The sequence below is a fragment of the Sciurus vulgaris genome (genome assembly GCF_902686455.1).
Source record: "Sciurus vulgaris genome assembly, chromosome: 5".
In the NCBI taxonomy this organism is placed as follows: Eukaryota; Metazoa; Chordata; class Mammalia; order Rodentia; family Sciuridae; genus Sciurus; species Sciurus vulgaris.
Genome location: NC_136465.1, coordinates 66,686,079 through 66,711,670, shown reverse-complemented (window position 1 = coordinate 66,711,670; position 25,592 = coordinate 66,686,079). Strand labels below are relative to the sequence as shown.

General features: G+C 41.6%; 1 protein-coding gene across 1 annotated transcript in view; it reads right to left on the bottom strand.

The window, feature by feature from the left end:
* The window catches only part of B4GALNT3 (beta-1,4-N-acetyl-galactosaminyltransferase 3), a 106,194-nt gene that overhangs the window by 49,208 nt on the left and 31,394 nt on the right, over window positions 1-25,592 (bottom strand). The gene's annotated exons all lie outside the window — the stretch shown is intronic.

The following is a 25,592-nucleotide window of genomic DNA, read 5'->3' as shown; positions in this document are numbered from 1 at the left end:
ACACCCTGCCCTTTTAGTGCAATTTGACATTTCTGCAACATCAGCGAGTGATAGTGGCATCATCTCATTGAAGATGGTACAGACCATTTTGGATGTTTTGAGCTACTGTGCTGAGTCATACCATGCAAGCTGGATTCTGGTGATGTGCAGTATGACCATGTATCTATCACTGACAGATGAGGAACGAAAAACAAAAATGGGAAAAACTGGTTGTTCGCTATAGTTTACAGCATCATGGGCCTGCCTGCTTGCCTGTCTTCTGCCACCCCCTCGTCTTTCCTAATTTGACCAAAGGTAGGAAAGGAAAACAAAAACAAAAACTTCTATCTAGATTAACAACAACTTGTTTAAAATAAATGAACAAGGGTTGGACATATAGCTCAGTGGTAGAGCACTTGCCTACCATATGCAAGGCCCTGCGCTCCATATCCAGCACAGCAAAAAATAGAAATATAAATATTAAGAAGTATAATGAACAAATGCAAGTACACTTGAGATGTGAAAAGAATTTAGATTCATTAGGAAAAAAACTAAGCAGGAACACCAATGGTTAGCTTGGTTGATATTGTTTGCTTTATACCTCCACAAATAAGAATTTGAGCTGGGTGTGGTGGTGCATGCCTGCAATCCCAGCTATTCAGGAGGCTGTGGCAGGAGATTACAAGTTGGAGGCCAGCCTGGGCAATTTAGTGAATCCCTGTTTCAAAATAATAAATAAAAAGGGCAGAGTATATGGGTTCAGTGGTAAAGCACCCCTGAGTTGAATCCCTAGTACTTAAAAAAAGAAAAGAAAAAAAAGGCTAGGTGCAGGGATACATGATTGTAATCCCAGCTACTTAGAATACTGTGGCAAATTCAAGGCCAGACTGGCAATTTAGTGAGAACCTATCTCAAAATAAAATAAAAAGGGATGGGCATGTAATCAGTGTTAGAGTACTCCTGGGTTCGATCTTTGGTACTGCAAAAAAAAAAAAAAAAAAATTGAACTAATTAATTAAAAGAAATAAAAATAATCTGTTTATTGGACTATAGTATATAGTGATACCATCTACTTCAATTCAAATACCACTGGTCAAAACTCTATACAATTAATCTCTACTATTCTACTCTGACCTTTACATATGCAATGAAAACAATTCTTAGGATGGCTGATTAAACTATTGAGTGATGGTTTTGATCGTCCATATAATCAAAGCACCAGCTCTATGTCTGTGGAGAAAAGTAAAAATTTCAACCAAGTCAACTGGTTATTTGATGTGTTAGTGATCATAGCTCCTGAACCCCAAATCAGGATATGTGGTCATAGCATGAGAACATTTGAAACAGTTCATCTTTCCTGGAAACTCAGGCCAAAGAATCACCTTATTTGATATCCAATTATGAATTCCAAAGATCTCTATTGTCCTTAGCCTCACACTTTGCTCAACTCTCTGGTTGGTCAGATGAATAGACAGAACTGATCTATACAACTCTTTCTAATTCATTTATGAAGTTCAGTCAACAGGAATGTTGGCTTAAAATGCACAAACAGCTCAGGTGGGGAAGAAAAGCTCATTTCAAGACCCTCTATCATGGGTTAGGTTGACTGGGTTCGATTCTCAGCACCGCATATAAATAAATAAGTAAAATGAAGGTCCATTGACAACTTAAAGAAATTAAGAAAAGAAAAAAAAAACCCTCTATCACATGTCCTGCCCTCCACAACCCAATGATTTCTCCACCATTCCTCTCTTCTTGGGCCAACAGGCTGATCTATGTCTAACACTGTGCTGGGATGGAAGTGACAGCTGGCCCAAACTATACACAGAAGTGGTGGCAGCTTAGAGCTGTTGTTGGGTCAACAGATTTTGAAATTCCACTAAATAGAGGACACAAGTAAGGAGGAGGTGGAAAGTCAAGAACATGAAAGTGACCAACCTGACAAATCAGAGAACACTTTCAGTGTAAACATTCCTAGAGTTATTCCCAGCTCAACTCTCTTCACCTTTGCTGATGAGTCTGAGCTGAGAAACAGAAGTTGTTGGCTTAAGGAACCTCCTAGAACCAACACATCAACTATGTCTGGTGGGCACCAAAGAGGAAATCAAGGATATCTAAGAAGATGAGCTGATAAACACAGTTCAGAAATGGGTCAGACTACTTTAATCCTTATCCCCAAAAAGGAAGGAAGAAAATAAAAAGAGAGTGCTTTGGAGGAGTCGATGTTAACAAGAAAGTTCCAAACATGAGAAGGGAAGGGGAGACTTATTACCTCTGTGCCTTGTGCTGCTACCAGTTTAACATTTCAAACTTTCAGATCTCTATGACTCTCATTTTACCTGCATGAAAATGGTTTCTAAAACTTTCTCCTACTTAGGGTATTCGTAAAGACAACTGAGGCACAGAGAACTTGAATTTCTTTTTTTTCTTTCTTTTCTTTTCTTTTTTTTTTTTTTTTTTTTTTTGGCTTCTTAAGCATCAACTTTGATATTTAATGATCCATGATAGCTACTGGTATCCTAGTATACACAAAACCCTTGGGAAGCTATTAATTGTTTAGCTTTCTTAGGTCTTGAGGGAATACATTCTCCATCTTTCAAAAAGAGTCTGTTGTAGGCAATTTGTAGGGTAAGATGCAAATTTATTCCCTTGAGCTGGCTGAGGCACTGAGTTAAGTTTCCCTGGAGTTTGCCACTGTACAAAAACAGATACAGGTTTCTTACAAAGACTGCACAGTTTGTTATTTATTTTGAATTGACTTCTTGGATCAGTTTATTACTGTTTTAATGGTTGCACAAAATGGCTCATAGTGGAAAGGAAGCTTAAAAAGAGAGACTTAAAGAGGAAGCCACATGGGCAGTCAACAGGCTAGATTAACAGAGCATTGTGCTGAGCAGCTCCATGTGGTGATCAAATATAGTGTAAAGAACCAGGTTAAACCAGGCACAGTGGCTCAAGCCTGCACACCTATAATCCCAGAGATTTGGGAAGCTGAGGCAAGAGGATTGTAAGTTGAAAGCCAGTGTGAGCAACTTAACAAGACCCTGTCTCAAAATAAAATAAAAAGGCTGGGAATGTAGGTCAGAAGTGGTGTGCTTGCCCAAACTGAGCAACGCCCTGGCTTTAATCCCTAGGACCAACGAAGGGAAAACAAACCAGGTTCGGAGCCAGAAAGATCTACATTGAATCCCTGCCCAGCCACTTTTTAACTGTGTGAACTTTGGCAAGTTCCTTATCTTCTCCAAGCCTCAGTTGTCTCATTTCCCTACTCTCATCTTTCAGTTGGAAACATGAATTAGGTGCATGAACAATTAAACTAACCTGTATTCAATGCAGACACCGTAAGAGGCAGCTCCTTTAGGGTTTGTGGCAGTAGCTACTAGTTACTGATTATTTATACTTCACCAGACATTTTACACTCATTAATTGGCAACATACACCCTGTAAAGTAAGGAATTACTCTCCCCATTCTCCTAATGATAACATTGAGGTTCAAAGAGATTACATGGCCTGCTCCAGATCTCGTAGGTGGCTACACTGAGGTTCAAACTGGTTCTGTTTGGTTTCAAAGTCCACAGGCTTCCCACGGCTACCCAGTTAATCCTATCCACCACCCTTTAAAGTCAGTAGTATGGTGCCTCACTTATGATGAGGAAATAGAGTCAGGTTAGGCATTAAGAAATCACAGCTGGAGCTGGGGTTGTGACTCAGTGGTAGAGTGCTTGCCTAGTACGCGTGAGGCACTGAATTCTATCCTCAGCACCACACACACACACACACAAAAATTAAATTTCAAAAAAATTACTGTCCTTTTAAAAAATATTTTTAAAAAAGAATAAGCCACAGCCAGGGCTGGGGTTGTAGCTCCATGGTAGAGCACTTGCCTAGCATGTGTGAGGTACTGGGTTTGATTCTCAGTACTACCTAAAACTAAATGGTATTGTGTCCATCTACAACTAAAAAATATTTAAATGTTTCTCTTTTCTAGCAAACCAATGAACCTTCTTTAAAAGAGGAAGAAGAAGAAAAAGAAGACAACAACAACGACACAGCCGCCAGATCTGCGTGGCTGCACTGTGAAGCCAGCTTGCATTTCATACCCAGGTCTGCCTCCCTCCTGCACTTTTTCCAAGGCAGGGCTCCACTTCATGTGGGGAGGGTGGACTTGAGAACATGAGGAGAAATGCAATGAAGTACCAAGAAGTACCTGGGATTCAGCAAGGAGGGTGCTGGTGGTCAGGAGAACTTCATGGTGAAGAGGTCCAGAAAAGGTATTCTGGGGTGGAGTCGTGAGTCTGGGAATGCAGGTAACTCATGCCCTTAAGAAGACCTTGAATTTACAGGGTAGTCTCCAAGTCCCACCCAGACCCCTGTCTTGGGTCCCAGACTGGAACCCACAAGTTTTTTGTTTTTTTTTTTTCCCCTAAAATAAAGCTAACATAGGCACACTACCATCCCCAGAATTGCAGAGCACAGAGGTAAATCAAGCAGAAAATTATGATGCCCTATGACTCCTATCCTCCCCCAGGCCCCTCCTCCATTCCTGGGCTACATACTCATTTTTCACACTTTTAATCCCTGAATAGCTTACACTGCAGCTTAGTTCAGGGATTGTTCTTTCCATCTATGCTCCTGCCTTGCTAATCTCATCTGGTCCTTTTGAATATCACTGGTAATGTTGTCAGTGTCCCTAGGTTTGGTCCCAGGGGCTCACTGGATTCCTTACTTGTATATCTAGTTGACTCACACACTCCATGGATATCATTGAGGCATTCCAAATTTAGTGTGTCTAAAACCACACTCAATTTTTCCTCCTAAATCTGGGCCTCCCTACTCTGTCAATTTTAGAAAATGACAACTCCTGCCTCCCAACTGCCCAGGTCAGAAATCTTCAAATCATTTGATTTCTTTCCCATATGAAATCTGTCAGCATGTCCTGTGAACTCTACCTTCAAAAACTATTCAGAATCTGAATACTCCTCCTTCTTTCATCTCCACCACTCTTGTCCTAGATGTCATCTCCCCTATAGTCTCCTTGCCTCCACCCTGGCACCCTACAGTCTAGCAGTCAGAGTGATCCCACTAAAATGTAAGTCAAACCATGTCAACCCTCTTCTCAGACCCTTCCCAAATCACTAAGAATATAAGCCAAGGTCCTTTTCGTGGTCTAAGAGTAAGGTTTGTTGGGGACAGACCCAGTTCATACTGGTTGTAGTACCTACCTTCACTCTCAGAAGTGTTCCAATGTGGACAATACATTGTAGAGTCACCCTGTGAATGAGGCCTTACTGCTTAGAGTCTGGCTATCCTCTACTGGGCTCCTATCCCTTCATGATTCTGCTATAGCTACACTGATATCCTCGCTATTCTTCCAACACACCAGGCATGTTGTACCTCTTGCCTTTGAATTTCCCCTACATAGAGCATACTTCCCTTAGATATTTACATGGCTCATTTGCTCTCATGACTCAGGTCTTAGCTGGAATATCTGAGGGGTCTTAAGATCATCCTGTTTATATTAGCACTCTACCCTGAGTTCATCATTCTCTCTCTTACTCTGCATTATTTTTCTTAATAGCACTTATTATCATTTGACATATTATGTGTGCAAATGTGTAAAATATATCTCGTGCAGTTCAGTGGTAGAGCTCTTGCTTATCATGCTTGAGGCCCTGGCTCTTTGATCCCAGCACTATAAAAATAAAATAAAATGTACCCTTTCCATATATACATATATATGGAAATATATATATATGGAAATATATATATATGAAATATATATATGGAAATACACACACACACACACACAAGAATATTTGCTCCATGAGAGCAGAATTTTGTCTATTTTGTTCATTATGCATAACACATAACAGTCATTGTTGAATAAAAGACATCATTGTTAATAGTATCCATCTAGTTTTGCTCAGTGATTAAAAGTCAGAAGAGGGGTTGTGGCACAGTGCTTGAGCACTTGCCTAGCATGTGTGAGGCACTGGGTTCAATTCCCAAAACCAAAAATAAATATAAAAAATAAAAAGTCAGAAGGCATTGGTGGCTAGTTATACAGACTTAATTTCTAAAGGCCAGCTTCTTCTCTGTAGAACAGTGATGTTGGTGGGGTTAATTATGAGGAGCAAAGGAGAACAGCATACAGTAAGTGTTCAATAAATCCTGGATATAATAAAAATCAGAAGAATCAACACATTTAGCATTCACAATGTGACAGGTAGTATGCTATATGTTTTACAAATATTATCTAATTTTGGTGAGTGCAGTAACACAGGGATCACAAACCTGTAATTCCAGCAACTCAGAGGCTGAGGTAAGAGGATTGCAAGTTCAAGACCAGCCTCAGCAATTTAATAAGACCCTGTGTCAAAATAAAAAGTAAAAGAGTAGGGATGTAGCTCAATGGTAGAGCATTCCTGGGTTCAATTTCCAGTATCAAAAAAAAAAAAAAAAGAAAGAAAGAAAAGAAAAGAAAATCTCATTTAATTCTCATAAAAACACTCTGCAGGAGCCGAGGACATAGTTCAGTGGCAGGGCACTGGCATAGCATGCACAAGGCCCTGGGTTCAATCCCCAGCACTGCCAAAACAAAACAAAAAACAACCCTTTGAAATAGATACCCTTATTATCTCCACTTCACAGGTGAGGACATTGAACTTCAAAGATTTAAAGTAACTTGCCCAAAGCCACATAGCAGATAAAATATGGAGCCAGGAATTGAACCCAAGGTCTCTAGTCCCAGAATCTGTTTTTATTTACTATTCTCCTTTGATTCTAAAATCTCCCTGTGCATGGATTTTTTTCATTTCCTAAAAACTCCAGATATTCACTGTAAGTAGTGAATGAGAAATAAATAAGAAAAGATAGTACCTCCTCTCTTGCTATCTGTCCTTTGATAACTGATGTTCACAGTTAGGCAACCTTATGTAGTTTCCTTCCATGCTCAGAGACTAATAGATGTATTAATCTTCCTTTAACAAGCAGGGCTATATAATGTTTTAGCAAACTATTTCCCAATTTATGGCCATTCAACTGTTTCCAAACAATGCTTCAGCTATGTGCAGCTGCTATGTCTTCTGTAGATCAAGTTCCAAAATGAGATCTCTAGGTCAAAGGGTGTGAATATTTTTAGAACTTTAGGAGATATTGACATATTATGTTCCAAAAAGATTTGAAAACAATACACACCATCATTTGGTATTGTTTTAAAATGTCTATTTCCAAACAACCTCATCTCTTCAACAGTTTTAAAATTTTGCTATTTGTATCATACAGGTCACCTCTGTGGCCTGGAACATGTTTCTTTCCCAGCAGAAACAACTGACTTAGGACTGAAATGGGGATGATAATGTTGATATACCTTACCTGGCAAGAAGAAATTATCATAAAACAACACAGAACCTCATCACACCCACTAGAACAGTTATCTTTTTTGCTGTGTTGTTTTCTTGAAGGCAAACAATAACAAGTATTGGCAAAGATGCAGAGAAATCGGAACCCTCATGCACTCTGCTGCTAGGAATGTAAAATGATGCAGCTAATTTGAAAAACAGTGCAATGATTTCTCAAAATGCAACCCCAGAGTAACGGTGTGGGCCAGCAATTCTACTCAGTTATATACATGACAGAAACAAAAATATTGGGGCCAGTTCTTCTTAAAAACCCAAAATTGGAACAACCCAAATGTCCACCAACAATGAATGGATAAACAAAATGTCATGTATCCATACAAAGAAATGTTATCCAGAGAAGAAAAGGGGAAGAAGGAAAGAAATGAAATACAATCAGCCCTCCATATCTAAGGTTCCATGTCAGCAGATTCAATCAACCTTTTGTAGAAAACAGGGAAAAAATTGGGTTTGTACTAAACATGTTCAGACATTTTTTTCTTATAATTATCCCCACAATAATATAACAACTATTTCAATAGTATTTACAACTATGTATAACTGTAATGCAGTGTAAAAAAAAAAAAAACCACAATTATACACAATTAAAAAATAGTATTTACATGGTATTATTTTTTGTTGTTGTTGTTGTTGTTGTTGTTTTTGTTTTGGTATTGGGGATTGAATCCAGCATGCTCTACCACTGAGCAACATTCCCAGTCCTTTTAATTTTTTATTTTAAGAAGGGTTTCACTAACTTGTTGAGAGTCTCACTAAGTTGCTGAGGCTAGCCTTGAACTTGGGATCTTCCTTCCTCAGGTTCTTGAGTCTCTGGGATTACAGGCATGGGTCACTGCACCCAGTTACATTGTATTAGATATTATAAATTGCCTAGAATGATTTAAAATATTCCAGAGGATGTGCTAGGTTATATGTAAATACTACAGCATTTTGTACAAGGAACTTGAACATTCTTGGATTTTGGTAACCTGGGGAGGTGGGTCCTAAAACCAGTTCCCGTGACACTGAAGGGGACTATCATGCTGACACATATTACAGCTTGGGTGAACACTAAAAAAAATTACTCTATATTAAGTAAAAGAATTCCAACAAAAAGACATATATTGTATGATTCAATTTATATGAAATGCTTAGAATAGGCAATCAGAGAGATTCAAGTTTGTCAGTGCTGGGGTAGGTGGGAAGAATAGGGAACGATTAATAATAAATATAGGGATTTCTTTCTGGGGTTATCAAAATGTTCTGGAATTCACAAGGTTGTGAATACACTAAAACCTTTGAATGGATAGTTTTATGTTCATTCATTAATTTAATGAAGGAATGATTTTTTTTTTTTTTTTTTTCAAGATGGGCACTGAGAACCTATATGACCTACCCAGGGCTCTATTTCACTTTCCAACCCCTGACATCTGGGTCTCTCCATTCTCTTTCCCAAAGCATCTCCACCCCTGTTTAATTATCATGGATCCCTAGAGAGCTGGCAACAGGTTTCTTTTCAAAGCTGACTCTGTAGGATTTGTAGATAGCACTATCCCTCCCTCTCTTACCCAACCCCCTCGTCTTTGTACCCAGATCATTTACTTATTAAACCAATTAGATTAAATGACTCACATTGCACCCATGGGCATAAGGCGGGATAAACAGCTCACAAAAGAGTCTGACAAGCCCTTGAAAGGGCCTGTTCCCTTTCTGCCAAGCCAACTCCCCTTACCAGTCCCTCCCTATGCCCTCCCTCAAATGTTTCTCAGATCACTGAAGGAAGAAACCTGAGGATCAGCAGGGAGTTGCTAGCCCTGCCCACAGTGCTGTCTTACCTCCAAGGAAGACCACACCACACCAACCCCTCAAAGAACGGACACAATAGCCTTCTTATTTCCATGCTTTACAAAGCCAGCAGGCAACCAGCTTAACACCCGGGCAAATGTGTGTAAAATTCCAGGATATTCAGAGGCTTCTTGTATGCAAATAATTATATATATTTTTTCCTCTTTTTTTTTTTTTTTTTTTTTTGATGGTGCTGGGGATCAGATTTAGGGTCTCAGAATATAAGTGCTCTACCACTGGGCCACATCCCCAATGCTTCATATGCAAAATTATCCAGAGCCCTCTTCTTCACCTAAGTACTACCACATCTTAGCACCACTCAGCAGCACCCCTGTGACGCTGTTTCTCAGGGTGCTCTACCCCTGTTAAAACTTGCTTTGAGTTGGAAGCCTTGAAGAATGCATGTTGGAGGCCTGAACTGGCTTAGGCAACCTGGACCAGTCACTCATCTCACCTGCAAAAGGGAAGGGCCTACGGGTCTAAGACTCATGCATTTCTAGTTCAATAAATGTGGACTGGACTTGCTAGGCCTGGGAAGAAAACTTGAGTTCGTCAAATAGGTCTCCAACCTGGAGAAGAAGCAGTGGGTCTACTAAGGGCCTCCAGATATGTGGATAATCTCAGTGTGATGCAAGAAGGGGGAAAAAAAAGAAATAAATACATGTGGAGATAGGGTTTCCTGTCTCCTTCTGGTTCCCTCCACTTCTCTGCCCTGCTGCCCAGGGTACTGAGCAAGGACACACATGAGTCAGGCTGGCAGGATCCTCTCTAGGAGATGCTTAGAATGACTCTAGTTCTACTCTGAGCGCCTCCTTCCAAATACCCTCTCAGAGGCATCCCTCCTGACAGCCTGGAATCCAGGAGGGAAGTGTGACTTAAGTCAGATCCTGTCCTGGAGTGGAACCACATCCTCTTGCCACCCTGCATCAGGCATTTCCGCCTTTGTATATTTATAAGACTCTCTTAAAATAGGTCCCAGCAAATGGGAGCAGAGACCTGATTTAGGTCAATGAAATCAGTATTTGGGAGAGTAAGATGCCCTGAGAACAAAACTGCTATTTTTTTCTCTGATTCCATATCCAGGTTTCAGTATCATATAAGTCCCCTAGGAGGTCACCCCCCTCCATTTAGTGCCACCTCCCAAGTCTCTCCTGCCCTGGAAATCTCCCTTTCGCTTGTCCTCTTTGTACAAAAGGGTTTCCTAAAACACAGTGGCCCCAGGTTGTCTTCTAATGCTCATTTATTATGAAGCACTTGCATTTTGTAAAGCACTTATCTGCTGTCAAATCTTTTCACTCAAGGAACCCATCCACCTCCTCCTAAACCAGGTCTGAGTTCTAAAAGGGGTGAGGGACAAAGTGCTGAAGGTCAGTAGGTGCAAGTGTCTTCCACTCCCTCTGCCTCACAAAAATTTGACCATCATTTTTAAAGTGTCGGCAGGCAGCAGGTGAGGAGGAAGCAGTGTCACCAGAGTGTGTCTGTCTCAAATACCTGCTGGGACCTGGCAGAGATTCTCTGTTGGGTGAGAAAAACCAGTTGAGGGGCTGGGGAGATAGCTCAGTTGGTAGAGTGCTTGCCTTGTAAGCACAAGGCCCTGGGTTCGATCCCCAGCACCCAAAAAAGAAAGAAAAAAAGAAAAACCAGTTGAGTGTGTCTCCACCTTTCTGAAGTACAGCAACTCCCTAGCAGGCCTTCAGAGCATGGTACCTCTGCCAAAGCTCCACTCACATAAAGTCCAGTCAATTTGTAAGGCTGAGTGGGAGGGAAGGTCCTTGGCTTCCTGGATCCTCTCTGACAAGTAACTGCTTCTACTTTTCAGCGTTGTCTAGTTTTCAAGTCTCAAGTCAGAGAGGGTCAGTCCAAAAAGGAGTCCCTTTCTATCATTGCTGGTAAGGAATAACCAGGAAGCCCTGTTGCAGAGGACTGGGTAAATCAGAGGTCAGAGGTGGCAAACCTGGTGGTTTGAGTTGGTGGGGAAGGTTTAAGTGGGAAAGTTTAAGGTAGATCAGAGGCTATGACCAATTCCAAGGGTTATCTGGAGAAACTCAAACCCAAGGTGAAACTTGTAAGTGAAAAAGTTGTTTCAAGCCAGGCACACATACCTATAATCCCAGCAACTAGGAAGGCTGAGACAGGGGGATCCTAAGTTCCAGGGGAGCCTGGACAACTTAGTGAGACCCTATCTCAAAATGAAAAATGCTGGGATTGTAGCTCGGTGGAGGAGTGCCCCTGTGGTTAATCCCCAGCACTTCAGAGGAAAAAATGTTTCAAAATGTTTATTGGCCCTACTGAATTGACAAAGAAAGTGTGAAGGCTCTGGGAATTTTATCTTCATAAATGAGTGTGAACTGGATGCCCTGCTAAATAGGGGGCTGGGACTGGAGGGGAACTGAGAAGGGTAAAAGAAAAAAACATCCTACCAGGTGTGGAGGTACACACCTGTAATCTTAGTGACTCAGGAGGCCAAGGAAGGAGAATCAGAAATTCAAGGTCAGTCTCAGCAATTAAGCAACACCTTGTCTGAAAATAAAAAGTAAAAAGGGCCAGGCATGGTGGCGCACACCTGTAATCCTAGTGATTTGGGAGGCTGAGGCAGGAGGATAGCAAGTTCAAAGCCAGCCTCAGCAAATTAGTGAGACCCTAAGCTATTTAGTAAGATCCTGTCTCAAAATAAAAAGGGCTGGGGATAGGGCTCAGTGATAAAATGCCCTTGGGTTCAATCGGAAGGGAAGGGTAGGGAAGAGAAGGGGAAGGGGTGAGGTGGGGAGGGGAGACATTCTGCCCACACCAGCTGTGGGACCTGGGACTGGAGCATCTTTCAGATCTCTTCTATTTATACTTGATGACATTGGAAGTTTACCTCACAGTTTAAACCAATCTCTACTCAAGTGCTCCTGACAGGCTGCCACCAAGCACTGCTAGAAATACTCAGTGATGGAGAATGTTCCACATGCCAAAGCTGTTATTGCCATTGTTGTATGGTTCACATTGATACAAAGTTCTTCTCTTTTATGGAATTTGTCCTAGGAGCCCTTTTATGGAAAAGCACTTTAACCACAGTGTGAACCCTCAAACACACAAAACTGCATGTGAGGTGAGGGGCAGCAGCATCAGTACTACAGGCCACTTGGTTTCTTTTTACTGAGCTCTGTGGGGTCACTTACACCAATGTTTCTGCCTCTGATAGTGTTAAAACTCCAAGAGAGCAAGAAGCATCTGTCAAAATTCACTAGAGAATATCTAGATCCCATGTCACTGTTAGACACTTTGCCAAGGAAAGTTTATAATTATGGGGTATGGCCACTCAATAGAACATGGTGGTATTTAAAGGTGTGGAAAGGGCTAGCTGTGGTGGTGCACACCTGTAATCCCAGCTACTTGGAAGGCTGAAGCAGGAGGATCACAATTTCAAGGTCAGCCTCAGCAAATTAGCAAGATTCATCTCAAAAGGAAACTTTAAAAAAGAAGAAGAAAAGAAAAAGAAGAAAGAAAAATGAGAGCTGGGCATGTAGCTCAACGGTATAGTATTTACCTACCAAGTGCACAAGTGTAGCAAGTGGAAGACCCTGAGTTCAATTCCCAGTACCACACACACACACACACACACACACACACACGCACACACACACACAAGGTGTGAAAGGGGGTGGGAATGAAGCTCAGTACTAGAACACTTGCATAGCATGAATGAGGCCCTGTGTTCCATCCGCAGCACACATACAGAAACTATAGAAGTATGGAAGACCTTACACACTAACCCAGAAAGATATTCAAAACATAGTCCTGTGAAAAAATTTTGCCATATGTACAAGAGAAGCTCTCAAACAAATATTTAAAACCGAGAGGAACCTAAGGAGACATGTTAACTAAATGTAATGTGGTAATATACATGGGATCCTGAAACAGAAAAAGGGTATCTGAAAGGAAATCAGAATGTACAACTGGACTGGAATGTACAGCTCAGTGGTAGAGCACTTGTCTAGCATTCTCAAGGCCCTGGATTTCAGCCCCAGCACTGCAGAAAAATGCATGGATTTTAGTTAGTAACAACACACTGATACTAGTTCATTGTGACAAATAAGACATTACAATAGAGGAAACTGCATGTGCAGTAGGTAAGAATTTTCTGTAGCATTGTTGTAATTTTTTGTAAATATAAAACTATTCATTATAATGCACCAAGGAAAATATGGGGAAAAAAAGAAAAACTGTGTGTGTATGTGTGTGTGTGTGTGTACATGAAAGAGATATTAGGGATGGAATGATGGAATCCAGGGCCTCATGCATATTAAGCATGTACTCTATTACTGAGCTACACTCCCAACCACCCAATTTTTTAAAATTTTGAGACAGGACCTCACTATGTTGGTCAGGCTTGGCCTCAAACTTTCGACCCTCTTGCCTCAGCCTCATGAGCAGCTGGTATTACAAGTGTGCACCATCACACCTGAGTCAAAATGTTTTTAAGTAGAAGAAGTAAAAGAGATGGGCATATATCTGTAATCCTAGCTACTGGGGAGGACAAGGCAGGAAGATGGCAAGTTCCAGACCAGACTGGGCAGCTTATCGAGACATTGTGCTCAAAATAAAATAAAATAAAAGATGGGGAGGTGTTGTTTGTGACAGAGTGCTTTGAGGTTCAATCCCCAGAACTGCAAAATAACAAAAAACAAAAACTAGAAAGTTCTTTCATATGCATTGTTATGATTGAAAGAGCACTGCACTAGGAGTCAGGAAATAAGAATTTTGTTCCTTCTCCCACTCACTAGCTTTGTGATCCCAGTGGACCTCTCTGACCCTGTTTCCTTATCCATAGAAGGATGGCATTTTCGGACAACTGATAATGTTACATTGTATGATTTGACAAAAAATACACACACACACAAATGAAAACTGTGTTCCTAGCAAATCCATTGTGGTCCCTTTAAATAATAAAGCACCCCTAGGATAGTTCAAATACTGTAATCCATAGGAGGGTAGGGATGTGGCTCAGTGGAAGAGCTTTTATCTAGCATACTCAAGGTCCTAGGTTTGATCCCCACCACTAAAGAAATTTTTTTCTTAAATAAAAAATAAATCTGGGTGCGGTGGCACACGCCTGTAATCCCAGCAGATCAGGAGACTGAGGCAAGAGGATTGCTAGTTTGAAACAAGTCTCAGCAAATGAGTAAGGCCCTAAGCAACTTGGCAAGACCCTGACTCAAAATAAAAAATAGGGGCTGGGGTTGTGGCTCAGTGGCAGAGTGCTTGCCTAGCATGTGTGAGGCACTGGGCTTGATTCTCAGCACTGCATATAAATAAATGAATAAAAATAAAGGTCTGTTAATATCAAAATTTTTTAAATAAATAAATAAAGGGCTGGGGATGTGGCTCAGTGGTTAACTGTCCCTGGGTTCAATCCCCAGTATTAAAAAGAAAAGAAAAGAAAAAAAAAAATCAGTCCCTAAAATAAATAAATAAAATGTGAATCACATAGAATTTTTCAGGAATGTATCTGTAGGTATACTGCACTATACCTATACAGTTTGAGAGGTTAAAAAAAAGAGGGAGAGACAAATTGGGTTACAGTCTGACTTATAAGAAGAGCGTTGGCTGATGCTTAACTGGCTCAAATCTATGCAAATGAAAGAAGACAAAAAAAGATGGATGGAGTTGCAAATGGCAAGTATCCCACTTGTCACTGATCTAGGACTCTTCATGGGAGAGGGTTGAAAATCCTTGGCGGGCTCTACACAGCTTTGTTTCCAGAGCCCCATTCTCCGCCCCACTACCCCCAGTGCCTATCAATCCAGATGCAGGACCATTCAAGAGGCAGACCTATTCAGACCCCTGTCTCTCTGAAGATAGCAATCCTGGCCTGGGTAATGTGAAACAAGGGTCTTCAGGGGACTCTCTCCCCTGTGACAATGAAGTGTGGTGGGCAGACAACATCTCACACACAGTGGGGACGTTCTGAAAATGGGACAGGAAAGCGTGAGAAAGACCAGAAATAGCACAAGCCAAACTCAAGGATGGGGTGAATTTCTCCCTCAAGACCATCTCAGCCAGTGCCAATTCTTGATCTGGGTTTTTAAATAAAACATGTTTCCAGTCCAAGGAATCGGGTGGGGTGGCTCTGTAGCTGTGCCTTCCTTGGACTTTCAAGATCCCTGGGTGAAGGCTACAGTGGGAACAGAGGAGAGGGGGCTGTTGTGAGAGCCACTGATGCTGTTGTCATTTCTCTGGATGAGGTCGTGGTGGTAACACTTCCTCCTACTCCTTCTCCAGACGTTAATTCGTTCTAGGAAAAGTCAAACCCCAAGTTGCCTCAAATTACTAATTCACTTGTTATCTGCCTAGGAAGTCCTGTGGTGAATTCTTTATAAGACTGCATATGCACATGAGGGTTTTTTTTGTGTGTGGGGGGGAGCGGGGGGGTGTGGGGAGGTGCAGATTTGGATACTGCAAACAGCAGGACAAAGAAACAGAAGATCTGACAACTTGGTAACTATAGTTATTGTAATATATAGTCTTCTTTTGTGTGTGTGTGTATGTGTGTGTGTGTGTGTGTGTGTGTGTGTGTGTGTGTTTGTGTGTGTGTGATGCTGGGGAATAAAATCCGGGGCCTCACTTAGGCAAGCACTGTACCTCTGAACTATACCCCTAGCCCAACATATCATTCTTGAAGAATGTTAGCACAGTGAATATGTAGTGTTCTCATCACAAAAATGTCAACTATGTGAGGTAATGCATATGTTAATTAGCTAGATTTAGTCATTGCACAATGGATCTATATTTCAAGACATCACTTTATACATGATAAATACATATACTTGTATCTGTCAATTAAAAAAATAGAAAACTTGGTCCTCTAACTTCAAGGAGTTTATCCTCTTAGTTTTAGAATACTAGACTAATTCAAAGGAAAAAAAAACAGACTTTCCAAAGTACTAACAGTTAATACAGTACAAACTAGTAAGTCAACGGTGGCCATTCAATAATGGTGTAATTAGAACAGAATGAAGTTAAGGCTATTCGACATGGCATATTTTTTAGTTAAAATTTTTAACTGATGTATTATAACTATATATGACAGCAGGATACATTGTGACACATTCATACATGCGCATAACATAATTTGGTCAATTCCATTCACCTCCCCTCTCCTTCCCCTTCTTCCTTCTCGAGTCTCCTTCCCCTACTCTGTAGGTCTCCCTTCTAATTTCATAAACATGGAAGATTTTTATACATGCCCTGCAAAGTCCTCCAGTGATGAATGTGCTAACCCTGGGATTCAAGGCAGATAAAACTCTGGTTTAGAAACAAGACCTAGATTTTCACCCTGGTTCTGCCATACATCCATGTTGCCACCTTTAGGGAGTTAGTGGTGAGCTGTTTTAGTTTCCTATCATCCCTTTCCAGGATGTTACAGGAATCAATAACAAAACAAACACCATTATATATAACATCTACTACACATAATTTGTGCTTTGAGGTCTGGAGGAGGGCAACTAAGATCACTTCAAAACAGTTCTTCTTGTTAATTGCCAATAAAAGAGATTTCAAAAACAAACTTAATGGTGTTTGTAATTCATAAGCCTGTGCATATGTGAGTGTGTAAGATAATTCCATCAAATACCCACTGTTTGGCACAGAGAGGAGAGTGGACCAAGTTGGCAGGACACCAGTGCCTCAGCTTGTTTCCTTTTATCTCAACAGACATCTTTCTAATGTGAGGGCACCAAAATCCTTCTCCTTCTCCCACTTCCCACTGCCCATGATTCTTAAACTGTGACTGGACAACCCCTTTAATTGCCTCCTTCTCCCCATAAAACCCATAATCACTACTAGTGCCTTCCGGCAACTTTTGGATAGCTCTGGATTTCCAAAGATATCAGAAGCTTCTGGCAGCTTTCTCCAGAAATTATTTTCTGTCTTCACTCCTGGTTTTCCTCAGCTCCTTTCCTTCCCTGCCTCATCCTTCCTTCTCTGATTACCATTCTCCAGCTTTCTTTCCTTCCTTTTATTGACTCATTCTTTTTTTCTTAAATTCCTATTCACCGCATCCTTCAAAAAATCAAGACGTCCAGTCCACGAGGTCATAAGATCCACCTGTAAAGGGAGATAAGGGTGACATAGGAGACCATCTCCCCAATTTTTGGCTAAGGAGGTTCAAGGGAAGAAGCGAAGGAGATGTAAGGTCTGCCCTCACTCCTCCCTTCTCAGCAGGCAATGCAGACATCATTTTCACCTTCTCATCTCACTGCATTTTTCTCTATAACCAATTCTGTATATGAGGGGTGGCATTAAAATCTAATTGTCAAGGCTGCCTGCTCAGTTTTAGGCTATGTACCACTTGATAGTAAAAGGAAGCTTTAATTGTCATCTTGGCAAAATATCCTGGGGTGCAAAGACATAGGTCACATTTAATGATCCTCGATTAGTGGCCTAATGAGAGGTTGACAGAGGCCCCAGGCCAAGTGCCAGAGAAAGGGACCTGACTCAGTGAATGGGCTTGGGTGTCACACAGACTTGGGTTTGACTCTCAGCTTTGCCACCTAAGAGGTACACATCCTTGGACAAATTCCTATTCTCACTGAGCTTGGGTTTTCACAGCTGAAAACCGGGGCCAACAAGGCACAGCAGGATGAAAGAAAGCTTCAAGTGGAACCACAGAGCCAGACGATATTTGGAAATCTAGATATTTGGAAATCTAGATATTTGGAAATCAATTTGGTGGGTCACAAACAGTATCCTTTTTTTTTTTTTTTTCCTTGCTGGGAATGGAACCCAGAGCCTTCCACATGATAGGCAAGTGCTCTACCACTGAGCCACATCCCCAGACCAGCAATAGTATCTTTTAAAAAATAACTGAAAAGCATCCCAGTCATCCCACATAGTTAGAGTAAGTATTGTTTTGTTAAACATTTGTTCCAGATATATCTATAATGTTAAGGGCATGCTTGTGCTGTGTTTGTACTGGCAATGTAAAGTGTATTCGTGGGGGTTGGGGGAGAGGCATGGAATAAAGTCTGAGTCTCTGGCATGGGAGGAGCAGCTGACATCTAGAAGAGGTAGTAGGTGAAGTTACACATTGAATATCCTGTCTGAGCCCATGAAAGTTGGCCTAAAATTCATTCATTCATTCTTCTCAAACTACCCAACTCGCATCATTTCACATTTTCCTGGGAATTCCCTTCCTGTTAACTTCCTCTGTTGTCCCTTCCAAAACACATCCCTGGTGCTCAGCATCTGTAGTGTAGATTCACTGGGCAAGGCTTGACTACATCTCACTATGTGCCATGCACTGTGCTGGTACCCTTACTGCTACTGTGTTACTAGGACAGCAGGAAGGACATGAAGTAGTATCTCAATTTTAAGGGTGAAGAAATGGAAGCTTCTGAGTTGGGCTGAGGCAGGATGATAGCAAGTTTGGGCAACTTAGTGAAACACTGTCTCAAAATAAAAAGGGCTTGGATGAAGCTCAGTGGCAGAGTATTTACCTAAAATAGACTCAATCCCTAATATGAAAAGAAGGAGGAGGAGGAGGAGGAAGAACTGAGACTCTTTTTGGGGGGGGGGCAGGATTGAATTCAGGGGTGCTTTATCACTGAACTACATCCCCAGTCCTTTAAAAAAAAAATTTTTTTTTTTTTTTTGAAGCAGGGTTTCACTAAATGCTGAGGCTGGCCTCAAACTTGCAATCCTCCTGCTTCAGTCTTCCAAGTTACTGGGATTATAGACATGTGCCACCACGGCTGGCTCCAAACTGAGGCTCTTTTAGAAAAGGTTGATTTTCCTAATTTCACCTGAGTAAGCTGCACAGCAGAGATGTGAATACTGGTCCAGTTTTCTTCTTTGTGTGTGTGTGTGTGTGTGTGTGGTACTGGGGATGGAACCCAGGGCCTCACACATGCTAGATAAGCACTTAACCACCAACCGATACCCCCAGTCCACTTGTAAGCTTTTTTTTTTTTTTTTTTTTTTAAGAAGTGGGTGGTCTGCTGTAGACATGGTAGGATGGAGCAAGCCCCTTAAGAGGTCAGTGAATTGGGGAACCGAGATGTGTCGAGGTTCATAGATCTTTAGTGACTTGCCTTTTGTAATCAAGGGCTTATCAGTGTGGTAAACAGTAGCAGGAAAGAGGGGTTGTCCACAGCATGGGGAAAGGTAGGATTGGAAGCCGATTTTGGCATCTTTCATCTGACAAGCAACAGGTTCCCTAAAGATGTAATTCACTGCTCTGCACAGCAAGGAGTTAGCAGTGAGCCTCAGGTTCATTTTACAAGTCAGAAACCTGAGCTGCAGACAGGAAAATGCTCTGTCCGGGAATCCATGGAGGATTTGACAGCTGATCACAGAGAAGTCACAGGTCCTAGGAAACTCAGGCCTTGAAGGAGGCAATAGAATGTAAGAAAAGGGTAGGGAGTAGCAGTCCTGACCTGGTGGTGGAGGAAGTAGAGTTGAAGACATTTGAGATCGTGGGGTGTGGCCACTGAGTAGGTGGTGATAGATGTGTAAGTGAGAGAGAACAGGTATGCAAGGCTGAAACTATAAACCAAGGAGGCCCTGTGGTCAGGTGAATCACTCTGCACACGCCCTAAAATCCCCAGGATCTCACACTGCTTGGAAACATTGGATGAGATTGCAAACTCCCAAACTTACTACTTTATTGCCTCTGTTGAGTTACTGCATCTCAGTAACTTGTTTAATTAACCAACAGACAGAGGGATCATGGATGTTATTCCTCCTGAGATAATGGCAAGGATTATTCTCTACACACTCAATGTTTTTTCATTGCCTTATGGGTTTGTTAGTTTTTTTCTTTTGCAGTACCCCAGATCAAATCCAGGACCTCACACATGCCAGGCAAATGTCCTAACACTGAGCTACAGCCAGCTCTACCTTCCAGGTTTTAACCTCTTCGCTTCTTGGCCTTTTTCCTCCTCCTACTTTCTCCTCCCACCCGCTTGTTTCTCTTTTTTCCTTCTCTGAATCTCTTACCTGACTCTCAGCCCCATTTCCCTATGGCATCTTCCATGTCCTTATCATTTGGGTGTTACTTTGTCAGCAGTACTTCTAAGGCTGCAATCAGATAGTTTACTTCCAGGGGTGGCCCTAGAGTGTGTAATGAGGAGGCATTGACCACAGCTGCCAGGCAGAAGAGGGGCTCAACAATGACAGCTGCAGTAAGTCAGAGCACCTGACACAGAGAGGGCAGGGTGTGCTGGGGGCCCAGCCTAGGACACAGGAAGTCCTGTCAACAGGTGGTCCACACAAGGTCAGCCAACTGGGTCCAGGCCCTGGGGGGATGATGTGACAGAGAAAATGCTCATAAACAAGTTCATCTTCCTACAGCGGATCTCCTCTTCCTGGGTAAGAAACCTAATCCATACCCCTGCGTCTGATTTACCCTGAAACCCAACAAAACGCTCAGGCTTGGTCTCCTCCTTTGCTCTTAGCCTTGGGGGAGAAATAGAGCCCACCTGGGAGTGAGATAAGATCTGCAACAAAGGGTGGGTGAAGTCCCAACCTAACTGGCCCAGCACTAGTCATAGGTTTGACACAGGCCTATGAGTTCCTCCCATTGGACTGAGCTCCCATTGGAGGGACAGTGCTGCTTACACTAGGTTCTGGGTGAAAAGGCAGAGGAAGGACAGGCTATTATCTTTGCCCTTGACAGAACAGGATGGCTCCCAGATTTGGCTGTCAATCAGGATCATCCTAGGGCACTTGGTAAAAATAATGATGCCTGGATCCCACTCAGACCTGCTGAATTTGAATTTCTCAAGGGATCTATATTTAATAAGCTCCCTAGGTCATTCCTTAGCAGCCAGAACCACCAACTTTTGAGATTCAATGGGTTTTGTCACTGTGTAATACATAGCTTCTAGTCCCCTGATTCCTATCTCCAAGCTTTTGTATAAAAGACAAGTTTAGCTCAGTGTAGAGCACTTGCATAAGCATATGTGAGGCCCCAGGTTCCATTCCCCAGTACCACTGGGGTGGAGGAGGGGCAAGGTAAGAAAGCAGGAAAATGGGGTGTAGTGGTAGAACACTTGTCTAGCATGCGCAAGGTCCTGGGTTCCATCCCCAGCAATGGAAAAAATATGTATAAGAAGAAAGGATGAGCTGGGCATGTTAGTGCACTCCTGCAATCCCATTAACTAGGGAGGCTGAGGCAAGAGGATCCAAGTTTGAAGCCACCCTCAGCAAATTAGTGAGGCCCTAAGCACTTAGTGAGACCCTTGTCTCTAAATAAAATACAAAATAGGGCTGGGGATGTGGCTCAGTGGTAAAGCACCCCTGGGTTCAATCCCCAGTATCGAAGACAAAGAAGGAGGAGAAGAAGGAGCAGTGGAAGAAGGAGGAGGAGATGGAGGAAGAAGAAGAAGGAAGAAGAGGAGGAGATACTATTTTCCTGCTTAGAGTATGGGAAATAACAATAGTAGCCTTATCTCAGTTACTCTTCACAACAGTCCTGCAAATAAGAGTATAATCCTCATTTTATGAATGAAGAAAGTTAAGATTCTCAGTTTAAGTAATTTGTCAAGGTATACTCAGCCAGGTAAGAAGTGGAGCCAGGATTCAAACTCAGGTTTATCTAGGGTTGATTTCAAAGTACTTACCCAGCCTCATGGAATGGATACCAGCCCTGGCAATTGTGCAGAGTGCTAGAACCCCACTAATGGTCAGGCATTGCTCCTTTGATTAATGGATTATGTGGAGGTCTGAAGGATCCAGGGCTGGGGTTCTCAGGGGATTCAGGGGAGAAGCCATTTACCCTCCTACCATTATTGTGGTATAAGCTAAATGACTGGATCAGTGTGCATCTGCTGAATGTCCATACTTCAAAGTCTGTGCTCTTTCCACTATACCATTCTGCCCACTCACTTACCCTGCCTCCTCCACCTGCCACTGCAGCCTTCATGTAGACAGAACTGAACTCAGAAAGACATGTAAGAACCAAGCCACAAACAGAATTCAAGTTGTTAAAATCCTAGATTTGCCTCCTTCCATGAAATTCCCCTGCTCTCAGGGCCTTTGTGCATCTTGACAGGTGAAGGATGACATTGTAAAGTTGCTTCTCCTAAAACCCCGTGTATCTGTTAGAGATCAAAGCCTTAAGTTAAGAGCTGCAAATTCCTTGTAGTTCATGGTACTTTAGATAAATTATTTTTGAGTGTTCATAGCTTTATGGTTTTTTCGGTTTTTTTATTTTTATTTTTTATTAAAATCATTTTTATTTTTACAGACTGCATTTTGATTCATTATACACAAATGGGGTAAAACTTTTCATTTTTATGGCTGTACACAATGTAGATTCACATCATTCATGTAATTATACATATACATAGGGTAACACTGTCTGTTTCATTCTACTATCTTTCTGTCCCCCACTCACTCCTGCCCCATTTTCCTCTACACCATCCAAAGTTCCTTCATTCTTCTCTCCCCCCCAAACCCCATGGTTATATATTGTCATGCACTTATGAGAGAAAACATTTGGCCTTTGGTTTTTTGGGCTTGGCCTATTTCACTTGGCATGATATTTTCCAACTTCATCCATTTAATCCAGCAAATGCCATAATTTTATTCTTCCTTATGGCTGAGAATATTCCATTGTGTATATATACCACAGTTTCTTTATCCATTCGTCAATTGAAGGGCATCTAGGTTGGTTCCACAATCTAGCTATTGTGAATTGAGCAGCTATGAACATTGATGTGGCTGCATCACTGTAGTATGCTTATTTTAAGTCCTTTGGGTATAAACCGAGAGTGGGATAGCTGGGTCAAATGGTGGTTCCATTCCAAGTTTTCTGAGGAATCTCCATACTGCTTTCCAGAGTGGCTGCACCAATTTGCACCTCCACCAGCAATGTACGAGTGTGCCTTTTCCCCTACAACCACGCCAACACTTACTATTGCTTGTGTTCTTGATAATAGCCATTCTAATTGGAGTTAGATAAAATCTTAGGGTGGTTTTAATTTGCATTTCTCTAAGTACTAGGGATGATGAGCACTTTTTCATATATTTGTTGTTCACCTGTATATCTTCTTCTGTGAAGTGTCTGCCCAGTTCCTTAGCCCATTTATTGATTGGGTTCTTTGTATTTTGGGTGTAAAGTTTTTTAAGTTCTTTATAAACTTTGGAGATTAGTGCTCTGACTGAAGTGTGTGAGGAAAAGATTTTCTCCCACTCTGTAGGCTCTCTTTTCACATTATTGATTGTTTCCTGTGCTGAGAAAATTTTTTTTAGTTTGAATCTATCCCATTTATTGATTCTTGCTTTTATTTCATGCACTATGGGGGTCTTGTTAAGGAAGTCTGATCCGAAGCCAACTTGATGGAGATTCGGGCCTACTTTTTCTTCTATTTGGTGAAGGGTCTCAGGCCTAATTCCTAGATCCTTGATCCATTTTGAGTTTAGTTTTGCACAGGAGATAGGGGTTAATTTCATTTTACTACATATGGATTTCCAGTTTTGCCAGCACCATTTGTTGAAGAGGCTATCTTTTCTCCATTGTAAGTTTTTGGCACCTTTGTCTAGTATGTGATAACTGTACTTATGTGGGTATGTCTCTGTGTCTTCTATCCTGTACCATTGGTCTACCTGTCTATTTTGGTGCCAATATCATGCTGTTTTTGTTACTATTGCTCTATAGTAGAGTTTAAGGTCTGGTATTGTGATACCTCCTGCATCATTCTTCCTGCCCAGGATTGCTTTGGCTACTCTGGGTACTTTTAGATAAAATTAAGCCAACATTTAAAACTTGAGAAATTGTACAAAACCCCTCCAGTTTCTACCTTGTCTTGAAAAGTAGGGCAAAGTGGCAAAACAGGCCCATAACCAAATGGAAAGGGAAGAATGTAGAATGTTAAGTCAAGTGTTGTGAAGGAAATTTGCCATCTGGCTCAGTGCTCAGAAAAGTTAGAGTTACCACATGACCTGGGAATTCCAATCCTGCATATAAAATCATTGAAAATGGGTATTCAAGCAAATATTGATATGCTAACGTTCACAGCAAAGTTATTCACAGTTGCCAAAGATGGAAGCAACCCAAATGTACTCATCAATGGATGAGTAGGTAAACTCAATGTGGTACTTCCATAAAATGGAATACTATTCAGCCATAAAATAAATGAAGTCCTACCAAGATAAAATGTGGATGAATCTTGAACACATTATGCTAAGTGAAAGAAGTCAGACATAAAATAGGTAAATCAGCAGGGACAGAAAACAAATTAGAGGTTGCCAGGTGTTAGACAGAAGGGAAACGGGAAGTGACTGCTTAATGGGTGAACTCCTGTGGGAGTGTTAATGATGTTTTGGAGCTGGACAGAGGTGATGGTTGCACAATATTGCAAATGTACTAAATGCTAGTGGATTGTACCTTTATTATTTTTTATTTTTGCTTACCAAGGATTGAATTCAGGGCCTCACACATGCTAGGCAAGTGCTCTACTGAGCTACACATCCAGCCCTTTCTAAAAGTTTGAGACAGGGTCTCTCTCAAATTGCCCAGGCTGGCTTCCAACTTGTAGTCCTGCCCTAGCCTGCCCAATAGCTGAGATTACAGGTCTGAACCACTGTACCCAACAGAATGGCACACTTTACAAGGTCAACGTTATATTTCAGCTCAATTTTTAAAAAGGGGGAATGGGGATGTAGCTCAGTGGTAGAGAACTTGACTAACATGTGCAAAGTTGTGGGTTCAATCCCCAGCATCTCTCCCCTGCCACCACCCAGAAAAAAAAGAAAAAGAAAGAAAGCATACTGAAATACAAGTTAGGGAGAGGGATATAAAGATATTCATATATAAACACAAAAATACACTATCAATAAAGCATAATAAATGCACACTTTAAAAATAAAATATAAAAACCATTCACAAATACCCATGCTCTTATAATTCTTAGTCATCCATTCCTCCCACTGATTGTGACACAACAGAGTTGCAGACCCCTGCTTCTATTATTTCATGGGGATACCTTTTCTAAGAAGAGATGAGAAAGCTACCCAAGGGCAAGACTGGTAGTGCAGACTTGAAATCAGTCACTAGGGAGGCTGAGGCAGGAGGATTGAAAGTTTGAGGCCAACCTCAGCAACTAAGCAAGGCCCTAAGCAACTTAATGAGACCTGTCTCAAAATAAAAAATAAAAAGGGTTGGGAATATTGCTCAGTGGTTAAGCACCCTGGGTTCATCTCTAGCACCAAAAAAAAAAAAAAAAAGACTTAACCCTGAACTGCTCCAGCCTAGTTAAGATTACCATTAGTCTACCAGTGCCTTTGTGTCTTTTGTTCAGACATGCATCTTGGCAACTGGAGCTTATACTGGATTTTCATCCAGACTTATCCCCTGGGAAGGGAACATCTGTGGATAATCCC